Raw genomic sequence first — 18,058 nt, forward strand, 5'->3', positions numbered from 1 at the left:
ACACACACACCGCAGGTCTGGCACGGAACGCCCGAACGCCTGTCTCTGAAGCAACGCGTCTCTTTCCCACAGTTTAAAGCTCATCAGCGGTTAGAGATCTGAGGGTGTCTCACTCAGGCAAACGCCATCAGACAGACCAAACCACACACACACACACACACACACACACACAGATCAACAAGAGAATCTCATCAAACAAAGGGTCTAAACACGCGTGCATGAGGAGCACACACACCAGTGGCGGCTTGTCCATAGGGGGCGCTGGGGCGCCGCCCCCATCAACATTTCAGAAATTAACATGTGTAAAAACATTATATTAAAATTTAATAATAAAAAATAAAAAAATAGTTTACTCATGTGCCGGCTGGTAGTAAGAGCCTCAGAATTTAATAAAAACGGTCTTTAATCGATTAACTATTTACTATTTTCAATACGTTTCATGGGCGAGGGACGCCGGACACATGGGTGTCTATGTGAGTACACAAATTATCGGGCAGCATGTGACCTGAAGCTGGTCTCTGATTGGTTTCTTAAAGATCCTCCTCGGGGCGCAAGTCGTTGCGTCCCTGGCCAATCATAATTGGATACATGTTATTTTATCCAATCTGATTGGTTCTCGTCACCTGCCATTCAACTGTACGCGGCGAGAAATAACCTTGCTTGCTACTAGGCTGATCACTTTTTATTACGCAATGGCAGCAGTTAATCCAAATTCTGTTATTTATTTACAAAAAAAACCTTTCTCAAGACTTTCGCTTAAAAAAAAAAGGATCTCGGACCGGAACAACCAGATGTACACATCCAGCAGCAGGCAAGTGACGGAGGACGACAATATCATTACAAACGGAGCTTTACCCGCGCTTGTTACGAGAAACGGAGCTGGCTGACTGGATGTGATGTTAGCAATGCCCTGTTTTGTTTTCCCTGTCTTCTTTTTCAAAGTGTAATTGTGGCTTACAGCTTATGAAACCCACAAAATCTAAATGTCATAAAGCTTTTCTGCTGAAGGAAGCATTAAGTGCTCTAATGTCCTGGAAGTCCAGTGTCAATGCAGCCGTCTACCAGGACATTTACGATATCGTTGGGATCACTTTCAGAACGATTTTTTTCCAGCTGTCCAACGATAAATAGAGCACTTCATGCTTCCTTCAGCAGAAAAGCTTTATGAAGATGAAGATGATTTTCAGCAGGATTTTCACCTGCCCACACTGCCAAAATAACCAAAACCTGGTTCAATGACCACGGGATTACTGTGTCACTACCACAGTGTGATTTCATGTAATATTCTAATTTAAAAAAAGTTATTTCGTGGGTTCCATAAGCTGTAAGTCATTATGTAAGCCATAATCATCAAAATGATAACAAATCAAGGCTTAAAATATCTCACTTTGCAAGCAATGAGCTTTTTTTTTTAATAAAATTAGTTTCACATTTTAAGTTAAATTTCTAAAATAATTTAACTTTTCCATGATATTCTAATTTTTGGAAAGGGTCTGTATATAAAGGAGAGCAACATTATGTTCAAGTAGGAAACATGCTTTTTGTTACTACTTTGTTGGTCTGAAATAATAAAATAATAAAAAGAGATCAAAATAGCTTTTTTGTTTCTGCTTTGTATCCCCCCTACCCCCACCCCCAAAATAAAAAATGCGCCCCCCAAAAAGTAATTATCACCAGCCGCCACTGACACACACACACACACACACACACACACACACACACACAGATCAACAAGAGAATCTCATCAAACAAAGGGTCTACACGCGTGCATGAGGAGCACACACACACACACACACACACACACACAGGTGTAGAGAGCGAGTCGCGAGAGACAGTGATTTTACAGCTGTTCGGACAATCCCAGCTTCTAATGTTCACATCAGTTATGAAAACATAAACATTATATCTGAATGTTCAAAATGTTCTGTTTTTTACATTAAGAGAAAAGTGAACGTTAAGGGAACATTACATAATTATTCAAACGTTATAGGCTACGTTAGTTTTGAATTTTTCTAAATATGAAAATATTGAAACTCATCGTTCGTGGAAGTTTTGAAGTTTTTTTCTGAAATGTTTTGGTTTGATGTTCGTCTCACTTTTTCTTTAAATGTTATTCTTTTAAACATTTAAAACTGGACATTTTTAACATTCCGAGAACATCCAGAAGACAGACAATAGACAGTGTAAATAAAAAATATAATAATTCATATTGGATCATTCTTCAAACATTATGGGAACGTTACTTTTGAATGTTCTCAAAACATTAAACAAAAACATTATATTTATACATGCATCGTTCATGGAAGTTTGTTTTTAGTTGGATGTTCATAACGTTTTTTAAATGTAGGCTACTTGTTTCAGAGCGTTCAGAAAACATTCTAGAGTAACATTAATGTGTGAAGAATTATTACAGTTATTTAACATTTTCTAGTGATAAATTAAATTATGTTTAAGAGCAGCTTAATTCATGAAATTAAATTTAAAAATGAATTAATTAACTAAATGAACAAACATGATTCCATGGGAACCCCTGAAAGGTTCTTCACTCTTAAAAAATAAATAAAGGTTCCAAAAGCGGGTTTTCTCAGTGATGCCGTAGAAGAATGTGTTTATAGTCTGAAGAACTTTTAAATAATCCAAACAACATGGTTCTACTATACAGAACAATTTAGGCAATGAAAGATTCCATGGATGTTAAAGTTTTCTTCATGGAACCGTTGATGCCAATAAAGAACCTCTATTTAGTTTTCTTCCCAGACAGCAACTCGAACTCAAAAAAACACTGTGTTAAAAACAACCCAGTTTGGGTTCTTTTCAACCCAAGGGCTGGGTAGATATAGGACAGAACTCATGTACCAGCAGTTGGGTTGTTTATTTAACCCATCATACTGGCTTGATTCATTTTTACTATAGTATTAGCTTTTTTAAATGATTTTACTTCATACATGAACTAATGTTAACTTAAATCCTCTCAACTTAAAAAAAAATACTCCATACAACCACTGGCTTGCATGATAATTACTTTATTTTTTATCATAGGCTATTTATTTTTATTTGATATCATTTTTATCAGTATAACATATTTTATATAATTTTTAATACATATTGCCAACATTCAAGCTTGTTTAACAAATATTAGAAATAAAAATGAAACATTTTGAAGTAATTCATATATCTGACCTAGGATCTGGGTTACACAAAAATGCTGGGTTGTTTCAACCCAAATTTGGGTCAAATATGGACAAATCCAGCCATTGGGTTACATTTTTAAATTACATTTTTAACCCAACGTATGGGTTTGTCCATATTTGAACTAAAATTGGGTTAAAACAACCCAGCATTTTTAGAGTGCACCCAAACACTGAAAAGATAACCCAAAAAAACTGACCCAAAAGGCTCAACCCAGAATTTGGGTAGAAAAAAATGAACCCAAGATTTTTTAGAGTGTGGAATCCAGTCCACATTTACCAGATCTGGGCCGACACTATACATGAGCACACATTAGGAGTGCAACTTTAGGAGTCTACACTTCTAGCTGGGTTGTTTTTACCCAATTTTGGGTCAAATATGGACAAACCCAGCCATTGGGTTACATTCTTAAATTGCATTTTTGATTCAACGTTTGAGTTTGTCCATATTTGACCCAAAATTGGGTTAAAACAACCCAGCTAGGAGTGTACACTCTAAAAACTGCTGGGTTGTTTCAACCCAATTTTGGGTCAAATATGGACAAACCCAGCCGTTGGGTTAAACTTTTTAATTACATTTTTAACCCAACGTTTGGGGTTTGTCCATATTTGACCCAAAGTTGAGTTGAAACAACCCAGCAGTTTTTAGAGAGTAGAATGTCTTCTAACATGTTCCACGACTGATTGAACATCCTCACCGTGTGTGTTTTTGACCGTGTGTGTTTTCACCGTGTGTGTTTTTGAGCGTGTGTGAAGCCTAATTAGCACCGGCTCACCTGGACGCTGCTTTGGACGGATCCGCGACCCCTGCCAGAGGCTGTGCACCTTTGTGTTTATTTCCTCCATCTGACACCGATGGAGAGTTTAATATCATCCCGTCAGAGGTTTGCCAAAGCCGGGATGCGACCCACCGCTCCAATACTCCCGGGCAGCAGCCGGCCTCCGTGATCCTGGCAGAGGAAGGTTAGCGAAGTTAAAACCTCTTACCCTACGGCTCGCTGACCGGCCAACCGCAGCGGGAGCTCTGCATCCCACAGACCGATGTCAAAGGGACAGAAGAGGAGAGCCGGCAATGTCCTAGCAAACATCCTACACAGCAATGTTGCGTTTAAAAGACGTCTAATAGCCGTCCAAACACCGCCAGACGTCTACACACAGGCAAAGTTTGGGCTGTCAGTGAAAAGTTAAAGGGTTAGTTCCCCCAGAAACACAAACTCTGTCAGTAATGACTCCTCATGATGTTCCCGTCAGACTTTCCTTCATCTTCAGGACACAAATGAAGATATTAGTGATTAAATCTGAGAGTGTCTCACTCCTCCAGAGGCTTCTGTTGTAATTGAAACTTGCCGGTCCAGAAAGTTAGTAAAGACGATGTTTAAAATAGTCCGAGTGACGACAGCGGCTCAACCTTAAGTTCATCAAGCGACCAGAATACTTTTAGTGCGCACAAAATAATACACTTGGACTATTTAAACATTGTCTCTTAACTTTTTTTTAAATACTCCACACAACCACTGGTTTGCATGATAATTACTTTATTTTTGATCATATTTTACATATATAATATAATTGTAAATACATTTAAGCTTGTTTAACAAATATTAGAAGTAAAAATTAAACATTTTGATGTAATATATCTGTAAATTGGCTCTAAATAAATCTGACCCAGGATCTGAGTTACACAAGAACGACACTCTAAAAAATGCTGGGTTGTTTCAATCCAAATTTGGGTCAAATATGGACAAATCCAGCCGTTGGGTTAAATTTTTGATTACATTTTTAACCCAACGTTTGGGTTAGTCTATATTTGACACAAAATTGGGTTAAAACAACCCAACCCAACATTTTTAGATTTTACCCACTGAAAAGATAACCCAAACAAACTGACCCAAAAGGCTCAACCCAAGATTTGGGTAGAAAAAATAACCCAAGATTTTTTAGAGTGTTTAATGTTTAAACATGGAATGAAAACTCACCCAGACCCACATCTACCTTACGGTGTCTAGTATCAGGTACAAAATAATACTGCTCACTTTTAAATCTTTACAATGACATGAGAGAGAGTGAATCGTGACAGATTATGGGTAAACTATAGCAGATGCAGTTGAAATGTGTTTGGGAAAAAATGAAAACAATAATTTTTGCGATAAAAACAAAACAAAAACGAACAATAGGAATATAACATACGAGTATTTTTGAGAAGCTAATCTTGTTTCTACCAATAAAAAATGTAAAAGGTTCTAAACTTTTATCTTACTCTGACTTTATTTCTTGCAGTTGCAACTCCAATTTTTTTTCTTTTATAAACTCGAAATTATGAAAGGTTGTTTATATCTCGCAATTCTTACTATTTCTTGCCATTCCAAATGTAGACACTGTTTTGTTAATTCAAAAACATTTGATAAATCATTTGGATAAACAACAGTAAACTAAGTTTACGTTTAAGTTTATTAAAAGCAAAAATAATAATAATAATAATAATGAGATATAATTGTGAAAAAAAAGTCTGAATTGTGAGATGAAAAGTCATAATAATCTTCACCTTTCTTATTTTTTATTCCCTGGCGGAAACAAGCTTCTATTGTCACGAAGGTGTCTTGTTGAAACAGAAACCTGAGAGTTTGGGAAACATTATTTGTGCCGTTCATGTTGATGTGGAGCAGAGTTTACACACTGCGAGTGTAGGTGCCAGGTTTGGGTTGATGTCTTTTATTTTGAAATTTGTTTTGGTTTACGTCACTTGTTACAGGTGCATATATCACCTGTTAGTTTGTCTGTGGTTGGCATGTAGGAAGGGGGTGAGTAGCTGGGACGCTCACTTTCTGTTGACCGTTTTCGTTTTTGTTTTCATTTAATTTAGTTTTATTTTATTTCATTTGTTTTGCTTACTTTACCGTCATCATTCATCATCTGTTCACTTCAATGTTACAATAAATCAACTGGACTGCAATGGAAACGCGTCATCTTTTACTCCCTCTACTCAGCCTCTTAGCGGTTACTGGCTGCCGCTATATTTAGTCAACAGAAAAGGCTCGCTGTTGGATTTGATTACGTGGATTGGAAAGGATTTCTTCGCACACCGCATGTGAAACGCCGACGCACACATTGAAGTGAGATCGCGCTTCTGTATCCTGACGGCAGAAGAGGTATGTGCGCGGTTCTGCTATGTTTGGCTGCAGCATTGCTGTTTATTTGAATGAGAAGACGCTATGGTCGCGGGCCGTGCAGTGTTTGTGTGCCGCTAATTGGATGGAATGCGTTTGTGGAATGAAGTCGAGTTTACTACGCACTCGTAATCGCGCTGTGGTGCTGCGCCCATTCATGAAGTTGTTGGCTTGATCTACGCGTTGAATTACGGCGCTGTTTGGATTACTGGGATTGCGTGGTGTGTGAAATGGACGCAGATGAGTCTGCGCACGCTGCTGTGAGCAGCAAAAGAGAGCCTAAGCTTACGGCAAAGGCATTGGCGCTTAAAATTGAGGCATTGCAAAAGGATCGCAAGGCTAAGGTGAATCAAATGAAGAGCTTGATTGTATCACTGAAAGATCTCATGGAATGTGATGAAAATGCTTTGCAAGTGTCTTCAATGGTGGAATCTTTGAAATGTTTGAAAGATGATGCATCTGTGTTGCACAAAGAAGTACTTCCTTTTCTTCCTCCTGATGAACAAAACAAACAAAATGAGTGGTTTGATGCTGTTTCTAAGCACAATGATGGATTTGTGGAAGATGTTGAACGATGGTTGAATGAAGCTAGGAATCTGAGGCAACATGCAATAAGTGAACCAAATTCTACTCAACGTGATGCAAACCTTTGCCCGTCACTTTCTGTCATTCATGATTCAAGAGCAATGAATAATTTTGCTAAACCTCAACTGAGTGATGATTCTAATATTCCATCTTCTGCTGAACCAGTTTCATCATCTCATAATGTGCATGTTCCAAGTGAATATCCGAACGGAGATCTAGACGATGGTGATGTGCAGAATCAAATACAACCAACTGATAGTGTCTCTAACGTGAGCAGAAAAACGACAACAACTCAAGGATCTCGAACCAGTCGATCTTCCATTGTATCTGCTCATCTTAAAGTTAAGGCCGAAATGGCAGCCTTGTTGGCACATCAAAAAATGCTGTCACGGAAACATGTATTGGATAAGGAAGAGGAGGATTTGAGGAGGAGAAAAGAACAAATGGAACTGGACACTAAAATTGCTGTATCCATGGCCAAGATGAAAGTGTATAGCGACGTGAGATCAGAAAAAAGTGATTGTACAAATTCTTCTGATGCCAGTGCGTTAAGGGCAAGAAATACTGGAACCAGTTCTCTTAACCCAAATGTGGATCCATTTTTACCTTCAAGTTCACATTCAATGCCACTACAGCCACCTGTATCTTATACACCAGCTCAAGCAGCACCAGAGAATCCTATGCGTTTTCCAATTCCGTCAGCTCGACAACAGCAACAGATTGTAAATTCTAACACAAGGTTGACACATTCTACATTACCCAGTATCAGTCATGATGGTGGACATGGACATAGACCTGGAATGCAGGGTGCACATGGATCAAGATTACAGGATGGTTTGGAAGGAGGAAGTATCCTTAAGCTTATTGACAAACAAAATGAAATTGCTGCCTTATTAGTTCAGCAACACAACTTATCTTCACTTCCACCAAGGGAGGTCCCATTCTTTGATGGAGATCCATTGCGTTATCACGACTTTATGCGAACATTCGAAGAGGTGGTGGAAAAGAAAGCAAGTGGCCATGCAGATTGCTTGCATTTCTTGGAGCAGTACACTCGAGGGCAACCTAAGGATCTAGTTCGAAGCTGTCAACTGATGATTCCTTCACAAGGGTATATAAAGGCTAAGGCTTTGCTCAAGGAGCATTTTGGCAATGAGGTACGTATAGCCTCAGCTTACATGAAAAGAGCGCTCTCATGGCAAGCGATAAGACCTGAGGATGCAAAGGCTCTGCAGGACTACAGCTTATTTCTCAGGAGTTGTTGCAATGCTATGCAAAATATTTGTTACATGAATGAGTTGAATCTTGCCTCTAATATGAAAATTGTTCTTGCAAAACTTCCTTATAAGCTCAGAGAAAGATGGAGAATGGTGGCATATGATTTGCAGGAAAGACGTAACCATCCAGCTTGCTTTTCTGATATTGTGGACTTCATAGAAAGACAGGTGAAAATCGTCACCGATCCGGTGTTTGGAAACATTCAAGATGCCCTGCCTATTGGAGGTAGAAACCTGAATACCAAATCGCCTCAAAAACCTAGAAGTAGTTTTGCCACCACAGTCAACGCAACTGGTGCAAAGGAGTGTGTTGGGAAGGCTAAAACCTGTCTCTTCTGTGATGGAGCGCATGCATTGGACTTCTGTAAAAGGCTTGTTGAAAGATCTCATGCAGAAAAGATGAATTTCCTGACGCAAAAGAGGATTTGTTTCGGTTGCTTATGTATAGGACATTTCAGCCGTGATTGTAAAGAGAGAAGTATATGCAGAATATGTCATCTCAAACACCCAAGTCTTCTTCATATTTTTCCATCAGAAAGAAGGGCCATTCAGTATAAAGATGAACCAAAGTCAACCGTGGGAAGTGGTTTAGTGTCGCTCCAGTCCAGTGCTCTTACTGGGGCTGGTAAAGAAAATTGTGCATTGTCTATCGTTCCTGTATGTGTGAAATCAAAGAAAGGAAGTAAAGTTGTGACCACCTATGCTTTTCTGGACTCTGGGAGCTCTGCATCTTTCTGCACAGAGAGTTTGATGTCCAAGCTCAATCTCTCAGCAAAGAAAGTTAACATTCTAATGAGAACCATGAGTCAGGACAAATCCGTTTGCTGTTATCTTCTGAAGGATCTGGAAGTGTCAGGATTGAATCAAGAGCATTACTGTTCTTTGCCAGAGGTATACACGCAGAAAACCATGCCTGTAAGTAAAACCAACATCGCCACACAAAATGATCTTGCTTGTTGGCCTCATTTAAGTAATTTATGCTTGCCTTCAATTGATGCTGATGTGGAGTTGTTGATTGGTGCAAATGTGCCAGAGGCTTTGGAGCCATGGCAGATTATTCGCTGTCAAGACAGTGGACCATATGCCATTAAGACCATGTTTGGTTGGGCAGTTAATGGACCAATCAAGCGACAGGAAGAGTATGCTGTTAAGGAAGATTCTCACATGACTGTCAATAGGATCACAGTTATGAAACTGGATGAGTTATGGGAGCAACAGTTCAAGGGTGACTTTCCTGAATGTGCTCAGGAAGAACAGCAAGGATTGTCAATGGAAGATCATCAATTCATGGATTTTGTTTCCCAGTCAGCAAGACTGACCAATCGGCATTATTACATTGGTCTTCCACTTAAAAACAAAAAGGTAGTCATGCCCAAGAATAGAGCAATCGTGGAACAACGTGCTCTGAATCTTCGAAGAAGGCTTCAAAGAAACGCTTCTTTTCATACTGACTATACTACCTTTATGGAAAGTGTCATCACTAAAGGCCATGCTGAAAAGGTTCCCACAGCTGAACTGGAACGGCTTGATGGACGCTTATGGTACATACCTCACCATGGTGTGTACCATCCTAAAAAGCAAAAGATCAGAGTGGTATTTGATTGCGGAGCATCATATCAAGGAACATCATTGAATGATCATCTTTTGCAAGGTCCAGATTTAACAAGTTCACTGGTGAGTGTTCTTGTGCGATTCAGAATGGAGTACGTTGCCATGATGGCTGACATAGAAACGATGTTTCATCAGGTTAAGGTAAATCCTTATGATTGTGATCTCTTGAGGTTTCTTTGGTGGCCTGGAGGAAACATTGATGCCAATCTGGAAGAATACAGAATGGTTGTGCATTTATTTGGAGCAACTTCATCTCCAAGTTGCTCTAGCTATGCATTGAGAAAGTGTGCAGAGGACCATAAGGATCTGTATGATGCCAAGACCGTGGACATTGTCTTTAACAACTTCTATGTAGACGACTGTCTTGTCTCTGTGCCTACAGATTCAGAAGCTGTTCAATTGTACCAGAAGCTCACAGAAATGTGCGCTAAAGGTGGATTCCGATTAACCAAATGGATAAGTAACAGCCGCACTGTGTTAAATGCCATCCCTGAAGAAGACAGAGACAAGAAAGTTAAGAACTTGGATTTGGAACATGACACGCTACCTCTGGAAAGAGCATTAGGTGTGCAGTGGTGTGCTGAGTCTGATGTCTTCAAGTTCAAGGTGACCATCAAGGAGAGACCTCTTACTCGAAGAGGAATTCTTTCTATCATTAGTCCCATCTATGACCCTCTTGGCTTTCTGTCTCCTGTGATTCTACGTGCCAAAATGATACTTCAAGATCTGTGTCATGAAAAAATTGGATGGGACAGCACTATTCCAACAGTGTACATTCAGCGATGGACGAGTTGGTTGGAGAAACTTCATGAATTGGAGAAATTTGAGGTCCGCAGGTGTTTAAAGCCGGAAAAGTTTGGAGAAGTTACATCTGCCCAATTGCATCACTTTTCGGACGCCAGTGAGAAGGGTTATGGCATGGTGTCGTATTTACTACTTCATAATGATCAACAATGTGCCCATTCCTTTCTTTTAATGAGTAAAGCAAGAGTGACACCTTTACGACCTATCACTATCCCTCGTCTGGAGCTCACAGCTGCCACACTTGCTGGTCGCATGGACAAGTTGTGGAAGAGAGAGCTGAAGATGAAACTTCAGGATTCGGTGTTTTGGACCGACAGCACCTCTGTCCTCAAGTACATCCAAAATGAAACTTCTAGATTCAAATGCTTTGTAGCCAATCGAGTTGCTGAAATTCGAAGTGTTTCTGAGATCAGACAATGGAGGTATGTGAATTCTTCCAACAATCCAGCTGACATAGCATCCAGAGGTCTAAAGGTTGATTCATTCTTAAAGAACCAGATATGGATTTCTGGTCCTCCATTTCTTGTTCAACCACAAGAGTTGTGGCCTGTGGATCCTACTGATGTAGGTGTGATGTCGTCTTGTGACCCAGAAGTGAAAAAAAGTGTTCTGGTGAATACTGTGCAAGTTCATCAAGAGTATGATTTTATGCCGTACTTTAAATGCTACTCTTCATGGATGCAATTAAAAAAGGGCGTAGCTTGGATCCTTCGACTCAGGAACATTCTAATTGATCTCAGCAAGGAAAGGAAAAGGTTGATGACTACTTACTCTGATATGGACAAGTTGCAACGAGAGACTGTTGTTAAGAAAGAGATACAAAAGTTTAAATCCCATGCGTCTGCAAAATTGTTGTCTACTGAGGAGCTGGAAAGAGCTGAATTGGAGATTATCCGTCTTTGCCAAAAGAAGAGATATTCTGAGGAACTGGCTAGTCTACGGAAAGATGGATTGGTAAAACGGAATAGTGAACTCTATAGACTTAAGCCTGTGCTTCACTCAGATGTCATCAGAGTTGGTGGGCGTCTGGACAAGGCGTTGGTGACAGGTTCAATACATGGTGGATCTATTTTGGAAGAGATGGATTGGGGAGTATCTACTTGCACTACAAGAACGCCAGAAGTGGCTGGTGAAGAAACGCAATTTTCAAGTGGGAGATATTGTGCTTGTAGTGGATGATACTGCTCCAAGGAGCTCATGGATAATGGGCAAGATTGTTCAGATCACACTGGATAAAAAGGGATTGACACGGCAAGTAAGAATCAAGACCAAGAGTTCCTGCTTGACCAGACCCATTACTAAAGTTTGCCTTCTTCTGGAAACGGAGGACTTTTAACTATTCTATGACCAATTGACTGACTGATTGACTGACTGACTTATGAGAGCTCTCAAATGACTTACTGAAGACTTTGACTAAAGACCGTTTGATTGACATGTTTTACTTCAGTTGATTACGGACACTGTTCACACATTGAAGAATTGGACATTTACACATTCACATGTGTATACATTGTTTATTTGTGAAATAAGATTTAGCGATTTCTATGTTTGTAGGTAAATATTCAGTGATGTATATTTTGTGTGATTGTGTTGTATTGTTATGATTATTACAGTCTTGGGGTGTAATAATCAGGGGCTGGAATGTAGGTGCCAGGTTTGGGTTGATGTCTTTTATTTTGAAATTTGTTTTGGTTTACGTCACTTGTTACAGGTGCATATATCACCTGTTAGTTTGTCTGTGGTTGGCATGTAGGAAGGGGGTGAGTAGCTGGGACGCTCACTTTCTGTTGACCGTTTTCGTTTTTGTTTTCATTTAATTTAGTTTTATTTTATTTCATTTGTTTTGCTTACTTTACCGTCATCATTCATCATCTGTTCACTTCAATGTTACAATAAATCAACTGGACTGCAATGGAAACGCGTCATCTTTTACTCCCTCTACTCAGCCTCTTAGCGGTTACTGGCTGCCGCTATAGCGAGTGACTATGGTTTACTCTACAGCTTTCTCGGCTTATAAAGCCATGATCACATCAGCTGAGTTCAAGTTTACTGTATAACGGTTTCACAATATATATTGTTTCAAAGCAACTTCACACAAAATGTCTGTGATCACCTCGAGATGATTGTGTGGTGAAGTAAAGCCCACATAGCAGTGATGTACAGCTAAAATATAATTCAATTCAATTGACATTTATTTGTACAGTACACACAATTTCACAATACACACAGTTTCAAAGCAGCGTTACAGAGTCCACATCACAGTTTACAGTGTTCTGTTATGGAGACTGAGTTATGTATTTCAGAAATGTACATACAAAATCACAGTTAGCTAAAACTTTATCATTTTTAACGATGTAATAATTAAAGCTTATCAATCAGCTTATTGAAGTAATGAAGACTTGTTTGTTAACAAATGATTATGAGATTTAGAAAAATGTATGATTGGTGCATTAATATAATACGTTAGTTAACTAGATGCATTCATGTAAGCAGACACAATGTACGTGTTAGGTAAAGATTACAACGTGTGCTTATGATCATAATAATCAGATAATGCATGATCAGAAACGCATTATAAATAAATGATCGTTGGCTGCACGCTGGCGTTCATGCGCGGACTCACGGTGATATGATAACATGCCCTATAAAGAGGAGCAGCTTTTGTTGATCTCGGCGTCCCGGTGGTGTCAAGATGCATTTCCTCTGAACCAAGTGAGGAGCTTCCACAGTGCTGCAATCTGGGCTCGCAAAACCCTTTGACACCGCAGTTTTAATTAAAATTACATTATGAGTAATCAAGCAGAAGACTAGGAGGGGAGGAGGGATGGCTGGAGGCAAAAGCTCGGGGTGAACCTCATCTCTACCAACATGCAATGGACCAAAGCCATGCCAAACTCACCAAAGATGTGCAGCACGCGGAGCTGGACCCTGCTCGAGCGTTGAGATGAGAGAGATGCACATCCTTGAGGTTTGCTAATGCAATGCATAGTGAAATCATTATAAAAAAAACAATAAAACAGGTGAAAAAATCTCATGCACATTAAAGGATCTTAAAATCAGGATCTAGAGATCAGAAAACACCTTAGTCAGCTTTATTTCTATAGCGCTTCATGCAGATTGATTCAAAGCAGCTTTACAGTAATAAACAGGACAATATCTGAATTAAATATAGTTGAAAGCCGCAATCAAGCACATTAAAGGCATGATGAGTTATGCAAATGGCCGGCGGCTTCAGAGAAACTGAGTATTAAAGACATATTAGATTATTTTAGTCAAAATTGTCTTCAAAGACAGCAAGTTCGACCGAATATGGCATAATTGTTCTCGGTATGACTCAAGAAATCTATCAAGACCCGTTTCATTAAAACAAGCTAAATTAATAAAAACTATTAGCATATTATAAAGCTATACGCTATTGTAAATTGTGATCAGAATGCGGTGATGTCCTTCATGGTGACAATGACACCATGTTTCGTAATGATGCAATAATATGTAAAATGACGTATTTTACAACTAAATTCTAAATGGCTGTTACCAAATATTGTGAATTATTCGACTCGATATGCTGTGCTGGATCAATAGAGACCGATTGTATGATTTTTGGCCAAACCGTTCAGAAGTTATAAGCAAAAATTTAAATTTTCATATATGTTGACCAGTAGGTGGCGCTGTGCTGAAACATTGCACGTATCCTCAGGTCATGCTTGTGATGACATGCACCAATATTCGTCTCGATACGCTGAAGTGTTGAGGAGATCGAGCCTCGCATCCAGTTTGGCGTGCTCCTCGTTGTATTGCTTTGCGTGTTATCCAAGAACGGTTGGGTCCATCGAAAACTTTTTGATCACATGGTCTGAGGATGATCTGAGCCAATTTTGGTGAAAAAAAAATCAGATGAACCATTTAGGACGAGTTCGAAGACAATATTTATTTTCTAGCCTAGTTCAAAAGTTATTTGCATAGTGCAACTTTGGCCAGTTGGTGGCGCTAGAGGGATTGAGTTAGAGACTCTAAAATGGCTGTGGTTGATGTTTGGACCGTCCTCTATCTGTGCGCCAAATTTCACAACTTTTTACAACACGATTCTATGGGACACAAGAGTGGAAGAAGAAATCTAACAGATGTCCCCTAATGATGCAAACTTCATAAAATATCAGACGAAATATTGAACAGATATTAACTAAATATACAGTAAAGCAGATCTCAACTGCTAATGTAACTATCTTAATTAAGATCTTATACATCATGATTTATGATGCTAAACATCCACAGTTGTGTTCAGAGCTGGACGTCCACAGCTGTGTCCAGAGCGCTGGTGATTTCCTTCTGTCTTTGTTTTAGTTTTTTAGCCGAAGTGAATTTCCGAGCCGATGTTCGCAGGTCGAGTCGAGAGTGTTAGATTTACAGTGACACGATTCACCATCAAACCGCAGATAAAGACGACACCGTCTGAAGCCTCCAGACGCGTCACACTCGACCTCGAGGCCGGGGCCTCCACACCGGCTCCTGAAGCCCTCCTGCTTTTACCAACACTCAAAACAATCTGCGCTTTCCAGGACAAGTCTAATATCTCGTGTAATATCTGTTCCCTGCACAACTGCACCTGTCGCTGCCTTTTATTTCCTGCTTTATGTGTCAGAAAAGGTCAAAAACTATTGACATGAACAAGCGGCAACACTTTATAATGCATTAAGTTACAAATGTGGAATATGTTTTTTTGCATTTAATAACCTAATGTTATGTGCATTTAATAACCTAATGTTATGTGCATTTAATAACCTAATGTTATGTGCATTTAATAACCTAATGTTATGTGCATTTAATAACCTAATGTTATGTGCATTTAATAACCTAATGTTATGTGCATTTAATAACCTAATGTTATGTGCATTTAATAACCTAATGTTATGTGCATTTAATAACCTAATGTTATGTGCATTTAATAACCTAATGTTATGTGCATTTAATAACCTAATGTTATGTGCATTTAATAACCTAATGTTATGTGCATGTTAGTTCACGGTGCATTAACTAATGTTCACAGATTTTGATCATTGTTGAGATTAATAAATGCTGTATTGTTCGTGTTAATTAAATAACTATAAAACATACTGTAAAGTGTTACTGAAAGAATTATGACTGTTAATATTGTAAATGATTGTGAATATGTTTGTCAATATTGGGCAAAATTACAGAATTACTAAACAGATTTTGATATTAAAAATGTATTAGTAAATGTTGAGATTAATAAATGCTGTAGAAGTATTGTTAGTGTTACCGAAATAATTATGACTGTTAATATTGTAAATAATTGTGAATATGTTTTTCAATATTGGGAACACTGATTATATGATATTATACGATATAAAACAACAGAAATAACAAATAAATTAGATGAGAATGAAAAAGGATCCATTTGTTAACACTAGTTAGATTATTTAACTCCTAAAGCCTTTATTAATCTTAGCTCATGTTAATTTCAACATTATTCAAATCAAAAGGTGCGTCTGTTTTTAATATTTACTGGACTTGAGCAAACATGCACTAATGTTATGAAAGATGAATAAATACTGTAACAAATGCATTGCTCACTCATAATTAACATGAAAAAGCGGTAACACTTTATAATACAACAAGTAATAAATAAGGAATATATTTTTATAGCATTTAATAACCTTTGTTAATGTTATGTTCATGTTAGTTCACGGTGCATTAACTAATGTTGACACATTTTTTATATAAAAAATGCATTAGTAAATGTTGAGATTAACCCCTTATATTGCATAACAGTAATATCCTATACTAAACCTAAACTAATCTTGACAAACTATATATCATTTGAAAGCTTACAATCTCTAGTTTTCATATTTGGTGACTGATTTTCTAAATAAATTACACAGAGGAGCCATAATTTATCAATTTGCAACAAGAATATGTTCATACTCCTGAGGCGTGTTCAGACCTTTATTTTGAAATAGTGATGAACATGAAAAATCATGAAAGAATGGTAGAAACCTCAGTTTGTTTTCATGCCAAGAGTGCAAAAGATAGCATCCGTTTAATTCTTTTAGAAAAAAAGCTCTGAAAATGTTTTGAATATAAAGAAAACAATAATAGATTCAGCATTAGTGATGTGCAGCGAGCTATAATGCACATACGTGATCTTCTGTGTTTCTTAGAGGTTGAATTCATTTCAAAATCTGCCAAACTTCCAACACTACTTCTGAATAGGATGTCTACTTCATAAATTGTATGAAAATTGTAAAAATAATGGTTCAGACTCAAACAACATATGGAGATGGAGGCGCCCTTATATGGGCAGTGATGTCCACTAGTGGAGAAGTGTGGTACTGCGCACAAACTAAATCTCACTGAACGCTCATTTCAAGAGATATCAACCTAACATTTGAAACACAACTTGTTCAGATTTTTGCCTTTGATTTGTTTTGCATTTTTAGAGTCCTCCAGGATTTGAAAATATATATTTTATATAAAATATGAATAATAAAATTTTAACATTGTAAATTTCTATAAATTTAAACTACTATAACTTTTTTTCTGTTTAACTTTCTTAATTTATTTCACTTCTACAAAAATCTGCCAAATGTCTCCTTTATGACCAATCTTACATCTATATTCCAAAGCATTCTTGAATTACAACCATTTAAATTCGGAATGTGCATTTTCATGTCTATTAAAAAAAAGGGGGTGTTAATAAAAGTATTTTTCATGTTAACTAAATAGTTAACAACCAATGAAACCTTATTCTAAAGTGTTACTGAAATATTTAGTTTCAAGAATGATGTCACTTTAAATATTGTAATAATTGTGAATGTATGTCAATATTAGCATATAAAATAAATTATGCGAGAATGAAAAACTTTAACACTTTACAACAAGGTTCCATTTGCTAACACTTTTTAACTACATTAGTTCAAATGATTCAGATTTGCAAATATGTTGTCGTTTGAATATATCAAATGCTAAACCCAAATACTGCGCATAAGACACACCAGTGTTTAGGTAAAGCACGCTCTTGGTTCAGAACCGAAATAGAAATGACAGAAATGTTAATATGACATCCATTTTCTCCCAAAAATGTCAAAAAGATACAAAGACTCCTGGGCTTGTGCTTGAGGCCACTCACCGAAATAATTATGAGCTCCATAAAAGCCGCGGCGTAAAAAAAGTGCAGAAGCCACCAGGAGAAAAGGATCGAACAAAATTACTTTCTCTGCCTCTGCTTTATGTGCTTTAATAAGAGCCGGCGTCAGATGGCCTTCTTCAGCAGGAGCCGCGCTCGGCCATTCAGACGCTGTGTTTTCTGTATTCATTAAGAGAGAAAGATCTGCTCTCGGCTCCACATATCACAGTTGTCCTTCATTACACGCTGGAGCTCACATGTGTTAAAAGAAGAGGAAGAGGAGGA

This window comes from Phoxinus phoxinus, assembly GCF_949152265.1.
Source record: "Phoxinus phoxinus genome assembly, chromosome: 10".
NCBI classification, from domain to species: domain Eukaryota; kingdom Metazoa; phylum Chordata; class Actinopteri; order Cypriniformes; family Leuciscidae; genus Phoxinus; species Phoxinus phoxinus.